General features: G+C 43.8%; 2 long non-coding RNA genes and 1 pseudogene across 3 annotated transcripts in view; all 3 read right to left on the bottom strand.

Annotated features, from left to right (window-relative positions):
* LOC120095699 (uncharacterized) overlaps positions 1-16,209 on the bottom strand; it is a 38,675-nt gene that overhangs the window by 4,698 nt on the left and 17,768 nt on the right. The gene's annotated exons all lie outside the window — the stretch shown is intronic.
* LOC134481031 (uncharacterized) lies at positions 8,389-9,633 on the bottom strand. Its single transcript, XR_010056202.1, has 2 exons — positions 9,040-9,633; positions 8,389-8,954 (listed from the first exon to the last, which is right to left on the bottom strand). It is a non-coding gene; the product is annotated as an uncharacterized LOC134481031 (long non-coding RNA).
* On the bottom strand, positions 9,727-14,111 carry LOC103690658 (60S ribosomal protein L15 pseudogene; annotated as a pseudogene).

Below are 16,209 nucleotides of genomic sequence, written 5' to 3' on the forward strand. Positions count from 1 at the left end.
CTGCACCGGGACAAGGCACTTTTAAGATGAGGCTCCACCCATTCAACACTCCAATTTGTGAAAATCCAAATTTATTTGAAAAGAGAGAGAGAGAGAGTGAACACAGACACCTCAGAAAGCATTTCCTGCTTGAAAACAGCAGCCTGGTTTTTCAGACTTAAGTATATAGAAGTTATTCCAGTTACGGTCCGAGAGGGAAGATTCCATCCAGAGTCAAAAGAACTTGAGACCATCATCAATACAGTACAAACAAAAACAAAACAAACAAACAAACCACCCAGGATTTTGAGACTGAGGTCATAAAGTTTGTTTAATGGTTCCAGAGATTGGCTAAGGCCAGGCAAGGTGTGTCACGGACTTCCCACAAGAAGACCAGGAGTGACCACTCTAAAGTTGAGAAGGTGGCTCCCAAATTACAGTACAAGGCCCAGGATGTTGGGGATTCCTGAAGCGTGTGACTTTTGCTGGGGAAAGCTGAGGCACAGAATCCAGCTGGACCAAGAGATACAGTTTGTGATGCAGGGGACAGAGCTGGAGGAGTGGGGCTATATAAGTCCTTTGACGCACGCACAGGCGATGCCATCCTGAGTCCCAGATGCCCGACACACAGTTGCATGATTCTGGTTCTTCTGTACTAGCTTTTAGTCCTGCTTTGGTCCAATCTCTCTCTCTCTCTTCTCTCTCTCTCTCTCTCTCTCTCTCTCTCTCTCTCTCTCTTTGTGAGGTCATCTTTTTTCCATTTTGGAACTTGAATGTTTACTCTGTATCATTGTGTGTTGGGCGTAGTATTTTGTTTCATGATGGTACAAGGTATCCAAGTTCGTCAGGATACCTTAAAGCCAGGAACTAGAAAACTGAAGAATGGAAGTCAAGTGAGCCTTGATGGGAGTAATTGAGACGGAGAAAACTGTTTGTCCTGTGGCCGTGGAGACTTTGGGATCACCTGTGAGCAGTTCCTGGAGCTAGAAAAAAACCACTTCTGGAAAGACCATTGCCCTAAGGAGGGAACTCTGGAGGCGTTGGCTGATTCACTTTTAGGTGTTTTAAAGAAAGATTTATTTAGATGAGTACCACACAACTGTAGTGTCTCTACAGGCCAGCAGAGGGCACCAGATTCCCTGGATCTGGAGTTCGAGACAGGCGAGCTGGTAGAAAGCATCATACGTTGAGGTTTGGTCTGTTGCTATGCATCTAATGCTAAATTCTGGCTGGTCCTGGTTGTCTCAGGCGTGAGAGAATCCTCACACATGCCAAGTGATGCTATGCAACCTTGTTCCTTAGTTTAAAACTGTTGGTTGAGTAAAGAGGCAGAAGAGAGATGGGGGAGGCAGGCCATGAGGGCTGGCCAGCTGGAGTTAAGAGCTGACCAGAGGGAACATGATTCGTTATAAGTTGGGGTTATTGATAGGGAAGTAGAAACCAACAGCTTAGAGCGTTGATATCTGCCCAGCTCTAGTGCTTTAAGGCTTATCATAATATATAAAGGTTTTGCGTCTTTTATCTGAGAACTGAGTGATCAAAGGCAGGGTAGAAACCCCCTTTGAGATTAAATGTTTACTACAACAACATACTTCTAACCTCTCAGCTCTTAGGTAATTTTACATATGTACGATTTTGGTGGCTTTTGGTGGCTTTCAAATTTTATCTCTAAAGAATGTTAAGAATCTTCTCACGGCCTTTGGCCTGAGGTCCCAACCCGGGTAAGGAGCTATTTGCATTTGATAACAGCTGGGCTGTTTTATCTTCAAGGGTGTAACTCCTGGTAGGTCAGTCACTTTCCGGGGGCTGGCCCCACACCCAACTATTTGGATAACATAACTTGAACTCCAAGAGCTAAGGGAGCACCAAGTTGGGTAGGTAGGAAAGCAGGGGTGGATGTAAGAAAAGCTGTAGGATATACATCAAATACATCTTATAAAAGTTCAGGGAAGTATTAAAATATTTTTAAACCTCTTCCCTCCGTTTTTTACATCACTTCGAGGTTGTACTTTACTTGGGATTGAAAGGTTACTGTTGTGCTGTAGAAACTCACGGGTCAGAGAGAAGTATCTAAACTCTAGGTCACAAGGTATCCTGAGCCTGCGTAGGCACAGATAATTACCGTAGGGATCTGAGAGAAGTGTTAAAACTGAAGGTTCCATACCATTCTGGCCTTAATAAGCACAGAGGTGGGAAGACATACCTCGTTGTCCATCTACAGTGCTCGAAGATTCAAGCCTCTGACCCTGCCAACAGGAAGATAAGCTGGATCCCAGGGTAAAGGCTCTCTGCCTTTTTTTCTTTGCATGGATTCCATGGGTTAGAGTTCCAGAACGAATAAAAAGGAGAAAGGGTGCTGAGCCATGCACAGCAGCCATTGCTTTTAGGTTTCTCTCTGGATGCAGTGTTACCCATCTGCCTCATGCTCCTGCTGCCAGGCCTTCCCCACTGCACCTTGATAGGATGTCCCCTCAGACTGTAAACAAACCCCTCTTAAGTTACTTTTGTTATTTAATTATAGCAACAAGAAAAGTAGCAATCACTGAGCCCTTGCCTTCGGCTACTTTCTTACCAGACACTCATTTACGCCCCTGGGGACCTAGGCCTATTTTACTCTCTTTATTTGTCACCATTGAAGTCACAGATGAAGATGTAGAAACTGAGCTCCTCCTGCACCATTCCTGCCTGGATGCTGCTATGCTCCCACTTTGATGGTATTGGACTGAACCTCTGAATCTGTAAGCCAGTGCCAATTAAATGTTGTCCTTATAAGAGTTGCCTTGGTCATGGTGTCTGTTCACAGCCATAAAACCCTAACTAAGGCATGTGGATTTTTTTTTTTTTTTTCTGAAATTGACTTGTTTTCTACTTTTCCAGTTCTGGGAAACAGAAACTTAGGCCTAGTCTCCCAAACTGTCAGTTTGCAGCCTGCCATGGAGTCAGCCTGTCTCCAGCTGACTCTGTCCTCTCATTACCCACTCTGTTTGTAACTGAGTCAAATAATTGATTCATCGGTTTTTTTCCTCAAGATCAGAATCATTAGCCAAGGGATCAATTGGGACCTAAGAATTATGAGTTATTGCCAGAAATAGGGTTCTTTTTGACTTAGCATCTCAACATTGTATTTTTCTCCTTCTATAGCTGCTTCCTGCTGAGATTAGGATGTTGTCTTTTGGGAGCCCAGGAAGGCTGAAATGCCAGTTAAAGGCTGGGCAATGGGGCATTTATTCAAAGCATCTGGTTAGGTGACTCAGCTGAAAGACAGGGAACCAAGCATATCACTGGAATGGCTAATCCTCAGCTTTCAGTGAGTCAGAAATCAGCAGTCTGCCGTCCTCAGGCAGTCCCTGGGTGTCAGCCAGGTGAAAATCTGGGACAAATATAAACTAGGAACAGAAGTTAAAATTTGCCTTAGTAATTGGGAAAGGTAAGAGAACTCAAGACCAAGGGGAAAAAAATCCCACTCTCAACATTAGGCAGGCACACTCATCTGAATTCCGTCTGGTCTGTGGTGAGTATATCCAAACCTTATGGCTTCTTTTTTTTTTTTCCGGAGCTGGGGACCGAACCCAGGGCCTTGTGCTTGCTAGGCAAGCGCTCTACCACTGAGCTAAATCCCCAACCCCCCTTATGGCTTCTTGACTCCCCGAAGCCTTTGTGATTTTTAGTTACAAGAGGATATACATTATTCATCACTTTACTCACATAAAATAAATTAATTAATAATTAATTCTTTAAAAAAAAAAGAAAGAACTTGGGTTCAGCTCCACTTAGTTAGCCAGTGGTAACCTCTGGAGTCTGTTGTCATTTATTTTATTTTATTTTATTTATTTTTTTTAAAGATTTATTTATTTATTTTGTATATGAGTACACTGTAGCTGTCTTCTGACATACCAGAAGAGAGCATCGAATCCCATTACAGATGGCTGTGAGCCACCATGTGGTTGCTGGGATTTGAACTCAGGACCTCTGGAAGAGCAGTTGGTGCTCTTAACCACTGAGCCATCTCTCCAGCCCCCGTCATTTATTTTAATTAAACACATTAAAACGTTGGAAAGTTTCCTTCTGACAATTATCACAACCAAGCATCAGCCATGGTTACATCAAGACTCTTACAGAGTACACCTCTTTAGCAAAGCACCTGTAACTTTTCTTTTTCTTTTTTTGACATGAATGGGTTCCATTGACTGAGAAACAATGCTCAGGACTCTGGGAAATTTGAGAAGGCTAACTTTACAGAATAGCAAAGGTTACCAGGCACTAACACATCCACTCACACTTCTGAATGGAAAAAGGCGTGTCGTCAATTTCTTTCACTGAAGAAAAGGTGTCTAAACATTGTTTTCTCTAGTGCCCTTCTGTGAAGACCTAGTGTCCTTTTGTCCTTCTCTTCCTCTCCCTCCTCCTCTTCCTCATTTCTGAGTGTTTTGCCTTTTTTAATTGAAAAAAATTATACAATATATTTTCATCATGTTTTCCCTCCTCCAATTCCAGATTCTCCATACTTCTCTACCCACCCAACTTCATGTTTTCTCTCTTTCTCTCTGTCAAATAAACAAAGTAAAAAAAAAAACTATAAGAAACACACACAACCCCCCCTTCCAAAAAAACCCACACACACACAAAAAGAAAATAAAAGCAGATAAGCAAAAGAGAAATAAGACAAAAAAAAAAAAAAAAAAAAAAAAAGCCCAAACAAAGCAAAATGAGACAAAAAGTCTACAAAAATACCAATGGATTTGTTTTGTGTCACTGTAAGGCTCGAAGTGAGTCTTAACTACCGGGAGACCCCCAAAGTGAGACACGAAAATGGAGTTCGATGCAAACGCAAGAGGTTTATTTTTCTGGCAACCCTCGTGGCGAGTGACTAGAAGGTGACCTCGGATGGCTATAACAAGCAGTTTTTATACCTTTTAGGGCTACAGGTTACATCAGCAAGGTTACAGTTTAAACTTATTGGTGAGCATATTGACCTTTGAGTCTATCGGCTAGGAAGCATAAGACATGCATTAGAACTCTATCTGGGGGGCTGGGGATTTAGCTCAGTGGTAGAGCGCTTGCCTAGGAAGCACAAGGCCCTGGGTTCGGTCCCCAGCTCCGGAAAAAAGAACCAAAAAAAAAAAAAAAAAAAAGAACTCTATCTGGGACCAGAGGGTCAGTGACTATCAGTCAGTACCTTCTGTGGTTTTTCAAGAATGTTGAGAGCTGTGGGTGGAGAATGGGACTTGGCCTAGCCTTGACCCCAGGCCGGAAGCTGGTACTTCAGGTCTTGACCTGAGGTGGTGGGTGTAAGACTGCCAAAAGCCCCTAGGGTCCTTCAGGGCCCTGCCTGAGGTGTGGTTAATAATACTCAGTGAAATTCCACTGGAGAAAATGTGTTTTCCCTTTGCCAACAGGTATCAATTGCAAATAGCTTTCTTGGTTAGGGGTGGGGCTTACGTCTACTCCCCTGTCTCAGTACTGAGACCCTACCTGGCTTGAACCTCTGCAGGCCTCTGTGTGCTATCACAGTCTCTGTGAGTTCATACGTGCCCCAGTCCTGTTGTGTCTGGAAGACACACCTTCCTTAGAGTCATCCATCACCTATCTTAGTCTTTTCACCTCCTCTTCCACTTAGAAGCCGGAGTTTGATAAAAATCTTCCACTAAGGACTGGGTACTCCAAAGTTTCTCACTCTGAACATTGTCCACTTGTGGGTTTCTGTGTTTCTTATCTTTTGCAAGAGGAAGCTTCTCTGGTGAAGGTTGACTGAGATCCCATGGCTATAGCAGTGCGTCATTAGAAGAAGATAACAGCATTAGGATTTCCTATAATCCCATGACCTATATAGTCTCATGTTCTTGGCTGTTTTAGTAGTGTCAGGAACACTTTCTATCACAGGGGGTGGGCCTTAAATCCAATCAGAAAGTGGTTGGTTACTCCCACGACACTCGTGCCACTAATATACCAGCATATCTTGTAGGCAGACCACTGTTGTAGGTCAAAGGAGTTGTGGCTTGGAAATAGAATGATCATCTTTCTCCTTCAGTAGCATGTATTGTACTTCTAGGACCACAGCGCTAGTTGGGAGGGGTAGAGCTTTTAGTTAGGCACCAGTTTAATGTGTCCATGTCCAGTGACGTAAGTAAGTGGTGTCTTCAGTAACAGGGCCTTACCATCGGGTTGTGGAGAGTAACCAGTAGCCTTGGCAAAACTCTGTGATGGTCGGGGGTTCTCTATGTGGCTCCTGTGGGTAACAACAAGATGTAACTCGTTCCGGCACTGGAGGTTTGGCTTGGCAGTAGACGATGTCTGGTTAGGGCATTGTCTGCCGCATTATTTGGCCACTTCATGTAGATTTCTTCATATATGTTTTAGGAAGCTATGACCTTTATTGTTGGTTGTTCCCTCCATGGTTCCTCCCTATTCTCTCTGTAGATTGTTGTCTATTTGCAGGCGAGGGCTGGCACAACTTAAGACAAGGCCTGTGATTGGGCAGTGAAAAAGTAAGGTGGGGACAGAGTTTTGAAGGGAGGAGAGACGGGGAGGAGAAGAGGACAAGAACCAAGATGGAGGCAGAGAAGGACGACCCAGATCTGTGTGGCCTTAAATGGCCACAGGTAGTTATGAATATTTTTTTTTTGGTTCTTTTTTTTTGGAGCTGGGGACCGAACCCAGGGCCTTGCGCTTCCTAGGTAAGCGCTCCACCACTGAGCTAAATCCCCAGCCCATGAATATTTTTTAAGGGATGGATTTTTATAGGTCAGCTTATCTAGGTGGACGGTTTGTATCATTATCGATTGGTGGGGAGTTTATTGTGTGGAGGTTTTGTGGAGTGCAAATTTACTGAGATAAATCTGGCTGCTAAATTACAAGCTTATTGAGTCTCGATTTTAATGGGTTGCTGGAGGTTGATATTATAACCATTGTGGGGGGAGAAGGTGGGGATGAGAACAGAGTTCCGTGGCAGAGAGCCAGGAGGGCAGCCGACGCTGGAACTGGAGAATAGCTGGAGATAGCATGGTGCCCTAGAACCGGCCGCCACTGAGATGAATGTACTCTGCTAATGCCAATGATGCCAGTTAGTGAGGGTTTGTGGATATTTTTAATATTTACCGCAACAGGCCATCCCCTTCCCTATTTACTCTTCCTATCCTAGTTTCCCCCTTGCTTCTCCATAACAACGTATTCTATTTTCCTTTCCTTAGGATATCCTCCTCCCTCCTCTTAGTTCCTTAGTACTAGGCACCTGACCTCTGTGGTTATTTAAATAGATTTGTAAACTAGTATACACACATAAGAGAAAACATACATATTTATCCTTTTGCCTCTCAGGATGATTTTTTTCCTAGCTCTACCTATTTATCTATCTGCAAATGTTATCATTTCATTTTTCTCAATAGCTGGATAATTATTGTGCAGCTGTACCACATTTCATTATTCATTCATCCGCTGTAGCACCTAGGCTGTTTCTAATTTCTGACTGTCTCGAACAGAGCAGCAATAAACATGGCTGAGAAAGTGTCTCTGGAGCAGGATGTAGGTAGATGTGTTCTCTGCTTCCTGGAAATTGCCGTAGCGATTCCATACTGGCTGCCCACCTTTGTGCTCCCAGCACCAAGCATTCTTTCCCTACATCCTTGCTGGTTCGAGCTATCATTTATTGATCTCAGCCATTTGACTGCTGTATGTTGAACTTTCAAGATAGTTTTGATTTCTATTTCCCTGATGGCTAAGGGTGTTGGGTATTTCTTTAAGTGTTTCTCAGACATTTGCATTTCATCTTTTGAGAACTACCCTGGGTTATTTGTTATCTTGATGTCTACAAGATGCTTGTTTTGTTTTTCAGCTATTTATAAATTTTTGATATACCTCTGTCAGATGTATAATTGGTTTATTTATCTTTAGTCTTAGTGTCTGTACTATTGGAGTTCAGAAAGTCTTCTGTGCTAATGTGTTCAGGACTATCCCCCACTTTCTCTTCTATCCAGTAAAGAGTGTCAGGTTTTATGATGAGGTCCTTGATGTGGAGTTGAGTTTTGAGCAGGGCGACCAATATGATTCTATTTGTATCCTTCTGCATGTAGCCATCTAATTTGACCAATGCCAGTGTTTGAAGATTGTCTTTTCTCCAGTGTGTACTTTTTTCTTCTTTGAAAAAAAAAAAAACCCAGGTGTCCACAGGTATGTATACCTTATGGCTGAGTGTTCAGTTAGATTCCATCGAATAACGTGTCTGTTTTTATGCCAATACCATGTTGTTTTCATTACTATACCACTGTGGTACAACTTGAAATCTGGGCTGGTGATTTCCAGCAGGTATTTCATTATTTAGGATTGTTTTAGCTGAAAATTGTTCTTTCGATTTCTGTGAAGAATTGTGTTGTAATTTTTTATGGGGATTGCATTGAATTTGCAGATTGCTTGTAATAGGATGACCATTTAAAAAATGAATTTATTTATATTTTCTTATTCACTTTACATCTTACTCACTGCCCCCACCTGGTCACCTCCCACAATCCTTACCCCATGCCCCTCCCCTTCTCCTCTGAGCAGGTGGGGACCCCCTTGAGATCCCCCACACTGACACTTCAAGTCTCTGCAAGGCTAGGTGTTTCCTCTCCCACTGAGGCCAGACAAAGCAGCCCAGCTAGAAGAACATATCCCACACATAGGCAACAGCTTTTGGGACAGCCCCCATTACAGTTGTTTGGGACCCACATGAAGGCCAAGCTGCACATCTGCTACATATGTGCAGGGAGCCTGGATACAGTCCGTCTATGTTCTCTGGTTGGCGGTTCAGTCTCTGAGAGCCCAGTGGTTCAGGTGAGTAGATTCTCTTGGTCTTCCTGTGCAGTTCCAATCCTCTTAGGGGCCACAATCCTTCCTCCTGTTCTTCCATAAGAATCCCCAAGCCCCATCCACTGTTTGACTGTGGGTGTCTGTATCTGAGTCAGCTGCTGGGTGGAGCCTCTCAGAGGTCAACATTCCACTGTCTGCAGAGAATCATTAATAAGGTCAGGGATTGGTGCTTGTCCATGGGATGGGTCTCAAGCTGGGCTGGTTATTGGTTAGCTGTACCTTCAGTCTCTGCTCCATTCCCAATCCCTGCATTTCTTGTAGACAGAGTAGGTTTTGGGTTGAATGTTTTTTGTGGGTGGGTTGGTGTCCCTGACACTCTACTAGGAGTTCTTGCCTGGCCACAGGAGGCAACCTTCCTAGGCTCCATTTCCCCAATTGTAGGGCGCCCTCCTGTGGTGAACAACGGTACTGCGCATGCGCAGGCTTTGCACCTGGCGTCAGTTGGCCGGTAATATGCTAATGAGGGAGCAGCACCATGCTAATAAGATAATTCATGCTCCGCCAATCCCTGAAGGACAATTAGCATAGCCTCAGCCTGCTGTCTATATGAGGCGAGCGCTTGAGGTCCCCCTGTCCCTGTTCAAGAGAGCTGTACGGTAAACGCTTTGCTGCAAAAGGATCCTGGTGTCCGTGTGCGTTCTTGCTGGCGAGACGATAGTGCGGGACACCCAATGCTGTGTGTCACAGCTAAGGATACCCTCAACGATTCTTGGGTGCCTCCCCTACCCCAGGTCTCTCTCTTTTCTTGGAGATGCCCCCTACTCACACCCCACCATCAGTTACAGATTTCCATTCATTCTCATGGTCATCTGGCCATCCTCTTGCTCCTTCCCACACCGGATCCCAATGCCCCCACTCCCCTCCCCATCCCCTCTCCCACCAAGTTCCCTCCCTCCGTTTGCCTTCCAAGTGAGACTCAACTATCCTCACTTGTGCCCTTCTTCTTGTCCAGCCTCCTTGGATCTGTGGAGCGTCCTGTGTTTTACGGCTAATATCCGCTTATAAGTGAATCCATACCACACTAGTCCTTTTGGGACTGGGTTACCTCGCTCAGGATGATAGTCTCAAGATCCAGGATAGCCGTTTTCACAATATCGATCCTACCAAACATGGAGATCTTTCCATCTTCTGATATCTTCTTTGGTTTCCTTCTTTAATGTCTTAAAGTTTCTGTTATCAAGTCATTTACTTGGTTAGAGTTATCTCAAAATATTTTATAATATTTGAGTCCATTGTGAAAGGTATTGTTTTTCTGATTTCTTTGTCAGTCTGTCCTTTGTATATAGTAAGACTAAATGGTTGTGTGAGTTAATTTTATATCTCACTACTTTCAGTACAGGTCATTGTACTGGCCCCACTGGCATGAAGTTGAATAGCCTCTGAGGGGGAGCCATGATTAAAAATAGGAAAGGCAGAAAAAGATGCGAGAGACAGATATGGGAGGGCTGCAGGTCACTACCATGACGGCAGTGAGTTTATTTCTCTTAGCCTTTTTATACTACACAGTACTGTGAAAAGCAAAGCCACAGGCTAACAAACAATTGCTGAAATATCTGTTCCTCAAAAGCTTCTCTGTTCTTTCACCAAGGTCAGTAAAATTTGTAGCTGAATCTAGCTGTCCCTGGGTTTTTCTTTTGGTTGGGAGACTTTCAATTAATGCTTCTGTTTCTCTAGGGTTTATGGATCTGTTTAAATTGATGGTTTTGTCTCTATTTAACTTTGGTAGATCACATATATATATATATATATATATATATATATATATATTCACCTTATTTTTCTCAAAGAACCAACTCTTCATTTCATTTCTTCTTTGTACTACCTTTTTTTTTTGGTTTCAATTTTATTGATTTCAGCTCTGAGTCTGATCATTTCTTGTTAGATACCCTCCAGGTATTAATTTTTCTTGTTTTCTAGAGCTTTCAGGTGTGTCACTAAGTTATGAATCTGAGATCTAATTTTTATATTAATTTTTATTTATATGAGTACATTGTAGCTGTCTTCAGACACACCAGAAGAGGACATCAGATCCCATTACAGATGGTTGTGAGCCACCATGTGGTTGCTGGGAATTGAACTCTGGACCTCACTGGAAGAGCAGCTAGTGCTCTTAACCACTGAGCCATCTCTCCAGCTCCGAGATATAATTTTTTTGATGTAGACATTCAGTTCATTCTATGAAGTTGGCTCTTAGAACCACCTTCATTGTCCCATAGATTTCAGACACCTATGTTTGTGCTTCCGTTTTCGTTCGATTCTCATTCAATTCTAAAACGTTTTTTTAAAATTTCCTTCTTGATTTCTGTCTTGATCTATTTTTCACTCAGTTGAGTTCTTCAGTTTTCATGAATTTGTATACTTTGTTTTTTTCCCATATCCATGATGATCGGCTAGGATGCAGGGTGCCATTTCAATTTTCTTTTATCTGTGGGGACTGCTTTGTGCTCAAGTATGTGGTCAAGAAAGTTTCACGATGTGCTGAGAAGAAGATAATTCTTTCGTGGTCGGGTGAAATGTTTTGTAGGTATTTGCCGGGTCCGTTTGGTTTATGACCTTATTTAGCTCCAGCATTTCCCTGTTTATTTAGTTCTTGTCTGGGTGGCCTGTTTATTGTTGAGAGCAGAGTACTGAAGCCGCCCACTATCAGAGTGTGAGCATTTGCAGTGAGTGATCAGAAGCTCAAGCCAACCAAGTGGCTCACTGTCTCTTCCTGTGGCCTGTGAATGGAGATGTAAAGCTCTCAGCCACCTCTCTAGTACCATATCTGCCTGCATTCCACCATGCTTCCCACCGTGATGATAATTGACTAAACCTCTGAGACTGTAAGCCAGTCCCAGTTAGATGTTTTCCTTTATAAGAATTGTCATGGTCATGGCCTCTCTTCACAGTGATAGAAACCCTAACTGAGACAAAAGTTAGTCCCAGGGACTGAAGTATTGATAGGCCTGACCATACTTTTACTTGGAGGGATGCGGACCCTGGGATTTTGGATTAGAAAAGTAGCGGAATAATTTAAGCGGAATTTAATTGGCCATGATAGCGGGAGCATGGAAGATAGTGGGATTGAAGGGGATTTGAACTGTAGGGACCTGGCTCAAGAGGGTTCAGAGAAGAGGAATTTCAGTACACGGCCTAAGACTGTTCTTGTTATATTTTGGCAAAGAATGTGGCTGCTTTCTAAGCATGCCCTTGTCCAAAAAAAAAATCTGCCTGAAGCTGAACGGACGAGTTTTGGATTAAATGGCATCGGCAGAAGAGATTTCAGTATTTACTCTGGTGTGGTTATCAGTGTTCACTCCCATGAGGACCTATAATGGAAAGGAGGAGCCGGGCAAGGAGGAATACAAGCTGTAAAAGTGTAAACGTATCGTCTATTTTTCTGATATAACTGTCCTCTCCTAGGCTTACTGCTTCCAGCCGCTGCTAACTTAGGCCCAGTCCCGGAAGCTTTGAACCTCTATATAATTATATCTAGGATCTTTACAGCCTCTGGAATTTGCTGCTGCATAAGCTCACCACTTTTTAGTTCTTTCTGATCTCTGGTCGCCGATCGAATTCAGCTGTTCTGCCTCAAACTCCTCCTCCAAGCTGATTTGATCTGGTTTCTTTCCTGGCCTCTGGCTGAATTATTTTGCTTGGCCTCATGCTAACTTTGGCAATCTGTTCTTATCTTCTGGTCCCTCACTCTCTGGCTCTTGCTGTCTTTACCCGTGTCTAGCTTGTTCTTTCCGCAACTGTCTCTACAACTTTCCTGGTAAAACTGCTCCGGTTAGAAGACCCCAGAGTGGCCTCACCTCAGGAGCGCCACCCACAGAGCACAGATTGACAAAGTGACCGCTGCAAAGGCACGAGGGTGTAACGTTTTTTATTCCACGTACGTGGGGTTGCTCATCCACGCAGGGAGAGGCAACCTCGAACCCAAAAAGTACACAACTTTTATTCGTTACAGAGGGCAGACTTCAGCAACAGGGCCAGCTGGCTCATTCTCATTGGTGGTGCACAGGACAAAGGAGCTGGTCAGGTATTGGCTGGCCTGCTCAAGGGGCTGTTCTTGGCTCAGTTGGTCACTTCCTTCATCCAGCCCTACACCTGGCCTTGGAGAATCACTGGGAAGGGGCTAAGTTGGCACGTCCTTTAGAGGGGGGGGGGGGACTGGGTGGTCGCGCAGGGTCAGGATGACATCTTGCAGTTGTTCTCGGAATTTACCACAGGGAGGGGTAGGGGGTGTCTTTCGGAGAACAGTTGTTTTTTTTTTTTTTTTTTTTTTGTTTTTGCTTTTTTTTTTTTTTTTTTTTTTGTCTTAATTAGCTTAGTCAGAATCTTGATCACCAAGACTTATTTCATATCACTGGGCATCCTGACGTCAGATGTATCTCTCAGAAAGGTCACAAGTTTGTCATAGGCATCCTGACCACCAGATGTATTTCTCAAAACCTTGTTTTCACAGCTTTGTTTCTCACATCTATGGAACTTTATTTCTTCATTCCCTCTCTTCTTTCTCATCACTGCCTCTTTTTTTTTTTCTTTTTTCTTTTTTTCCTCCCTGCTCCCCCTCCCGGCCCTAGCACTGCCTCTTTTAAGTAGCCTCTCGTTTTCTGTGTTTTTTTTTTTTTTGACTGTCCTAAGTTATTTATTGCATATGCATTTTACAGATAATTACGTGTATTAGTGGTAACGGTGGAGCTGAAGAATATTGCGCCTTCTCCAGGCCGCACGGCGAGATCCGCCAATAGTGTGGTGGAACTTGTGGCCCTTTCCAAGGCTTCGGCTTTTGCGGCCAGCAGATGTCAGCCCACGCATCTCCCTGTGCTTGTGGACTTGGTGATCCACTGGGTGTCAGGATTTCTTCCCATAGCTTTATGGAATGGATCAATGAGGATAACCTCAAAAAATTTATATGTGGAATCTTCACCAACCCAGTAGGAATTCAGGACCCTCAAAGCCCCACAATGGCGCCCAGCTCTCTCCTCAGCAACAGACTGAAGGCTTCGGGCAAATTTCAGCTGCTTAACCCCATGGTGGACAGGCTTGCCGTAAGTTGCACCCTTAGGAACTGGGCGCTTGCGACCACCGCGGCGGACACGAATCCTGTAAATGACATAACCTTGCTTAGCCTTGTATCCCAGCCTTCGCGCTTTATCAGGCCGGGTGGGGCGGAGAGCCCTGTGCAGCGCAGAGAGCTGGCGGTATTGCCAGCTGCCGACCCTTAGAAGAAAGCACATCACGTCGGACTGCTCCTTCCTCCACAGCTCCTGCATGTATTTGTATGCACCCATCTTGGCTCACCTGATGGAAAGGACCTCTGTTCTTCTTTTAAAAGTCATTTATTCATTTAGTTTTTATTTTTAAGATTTATTACATATAGAGTTCTGCCTACATGTACACTTATACACCAGAGGAGGGCGTCAGATCTCATTACAGATGGTTGTGAGCCACCATGTGGTTGCTGGGATTTGAACTCAGGACCTTTGGAAGAGCAGCCAGTGCTCTTAACCACTGAGCCATCTCTCCAGCCCGTTTCTCTCTGTTCTTAAGAGAGTTGAGCATATCCTGTTCTGTCAAATATTTCTGTGATTCATCACTCTATCTGCCACTCAATTAGATATCGCTTTCAAACAAGAGTGCTTCCTTTTTCAAACTAATTTTACCTTCATCGTTTGGGATTAAAAGTGTATACCAAAGGCATGTCTGTGTTCCCACCAGAGGGATTAAAGGTGTGCACTAAGGCTGAGCTACACCACTATCAGAAAAAGGTTTTTCCGGTAAACCACACAGTCTCAGGGTTCACAGTACGCTCGAATATCCTGTGACAAAGAGGGACTAGGAAGTAGAAAAGAGCTAAATCCTGTGTTCATGGAGATAAGGAGATTAGAGAAAAGCCTGGTTAAATAGAACGAAGGGAGTGGTGACTTCAGGGCAAGATACCATCCAGCTAAGCTTCAAACTTGTAAAATGGAATTTTAAAAAAGCTTAGAGCCGATGTGGTGGCACACACCTTTAATCCCAGCACTCAGAAGGCAGCAGCTGGCAGATCTCTGAGTTCAAGGCCAGCTTGGCCTAAGGATCCAGTTTCAGGACAGCCAAACTTAGGCAGTGAAGGAAACCATCAAAAGCAGAAAGCTGGTGAAGGTGTAATTAAGCAAAGGAGCCATGTTCCAATCTCAGCAAGCAACAGAACTTAGCACTTTCAAGACACACGGTTCTGGCTTTAGCGTCAAGGATGGGAGAAAGGGTTATGGAATCTCCATCTGTGACTAAGGAAAGCTTCTGAGGCCAGCCATATGTCAGGAGTTTCCCTGCATGGAGGCCTAGAGAGGCCATTATGTGAAACTGTGAAGGTACAGACTGGATTGCTTTGGCAACCCCAAGAGGTTAGAGATGCCAGAGTCATAGGATATCTGCCAAGGAGAACTGCTGACAAAGTGGAACTTCCAAGAGAAGGAAGTGTGTAGTCAACACAGCTGAAGGAGTGGGAGACCTGAGGAGTGCTTCGACATCAGTCATGGAGATACAGAGTTTGCAGTTTATACAGCCGGCATTGGTCTAGTGTTTCCTCACTAATCCTGCTTTCCTTCCTTTTAGAATGCATATATATATGTGTGTGTGTGTGTGTGTGTGCTGTGCCATAATATGTTGGAAGTATGTGACTGCTTTTTCATTTTGATTTTATAGGGGTTACAGTTGAGAGGTTGTCCTGAGCCTTGGAACAGGCTTTGGACTTTTAAACAACCTTGAGATTATTATAGACTGTGGGGGGTTTTTAAAGCTGGACACAATGCATTTTGCATTATGATATTGCTATAAGTCTTTGGGAGCCAGGTATAGGAATATGGTAGTTTGAATAAAAATGGCCCCATAGGCCCATAGGGAGTGGTACCGTTAGGAGATGGTACCTTGTAGGAGTAGGTATGGTTTTTCTGGAGGACGTATGTCACTGGGAGTAAGCTTTGAAGTCTCAGAAGCTCAAGCTAGGCCTAGTGACTCACTGTCTCTTTCTGCTACCTGCTGATCCAGATGTAGAACTCTCAGCAACTTCTCCAGCACCATGTTTGTCTGCCACGACGATAATGGGCTCTGAACTGTAAGCCAGCAGCAATGACATGTTTCTTTTATAAGAGTTACTGTGGTCATGACATCTCTTCACAGCAATAAAAAGGCTAAGACATAGTCAATGTGTGATTTTAGCTGTAGTGGTGTTTGTCCTACGAACTTGTGTGCCCTTGTGTTTGGAATTGCGATATTCTTGTTGTAGATTTTTCTATCTTTTTACCCAGAGGTGATTTCTATCCTTGATGGGTAGGTATGTTTCTTCAATTCAATAGATAGATCGATCCTGTTTTTGAGTCCAGTCTGTTTCTTTTTGTTGGGTGATTGAGATCACTAATATTG

The sequence above is a fragment of the Rattus norvegicus genome, chromosome 11, assembly GCF_036323735.1.
Source record: "Rattus norvegicus strain BN/NHsdMcwi chromosome 11, GRCr8, whole genome shotgun sequence".
Classification (NCBI taxonomy): domain Eukaryota; kingdom Metazoa; phylum Chordata; class Mammalia; order Rodentia; family Muridae; genus Rattus; species Rattus norvegicus.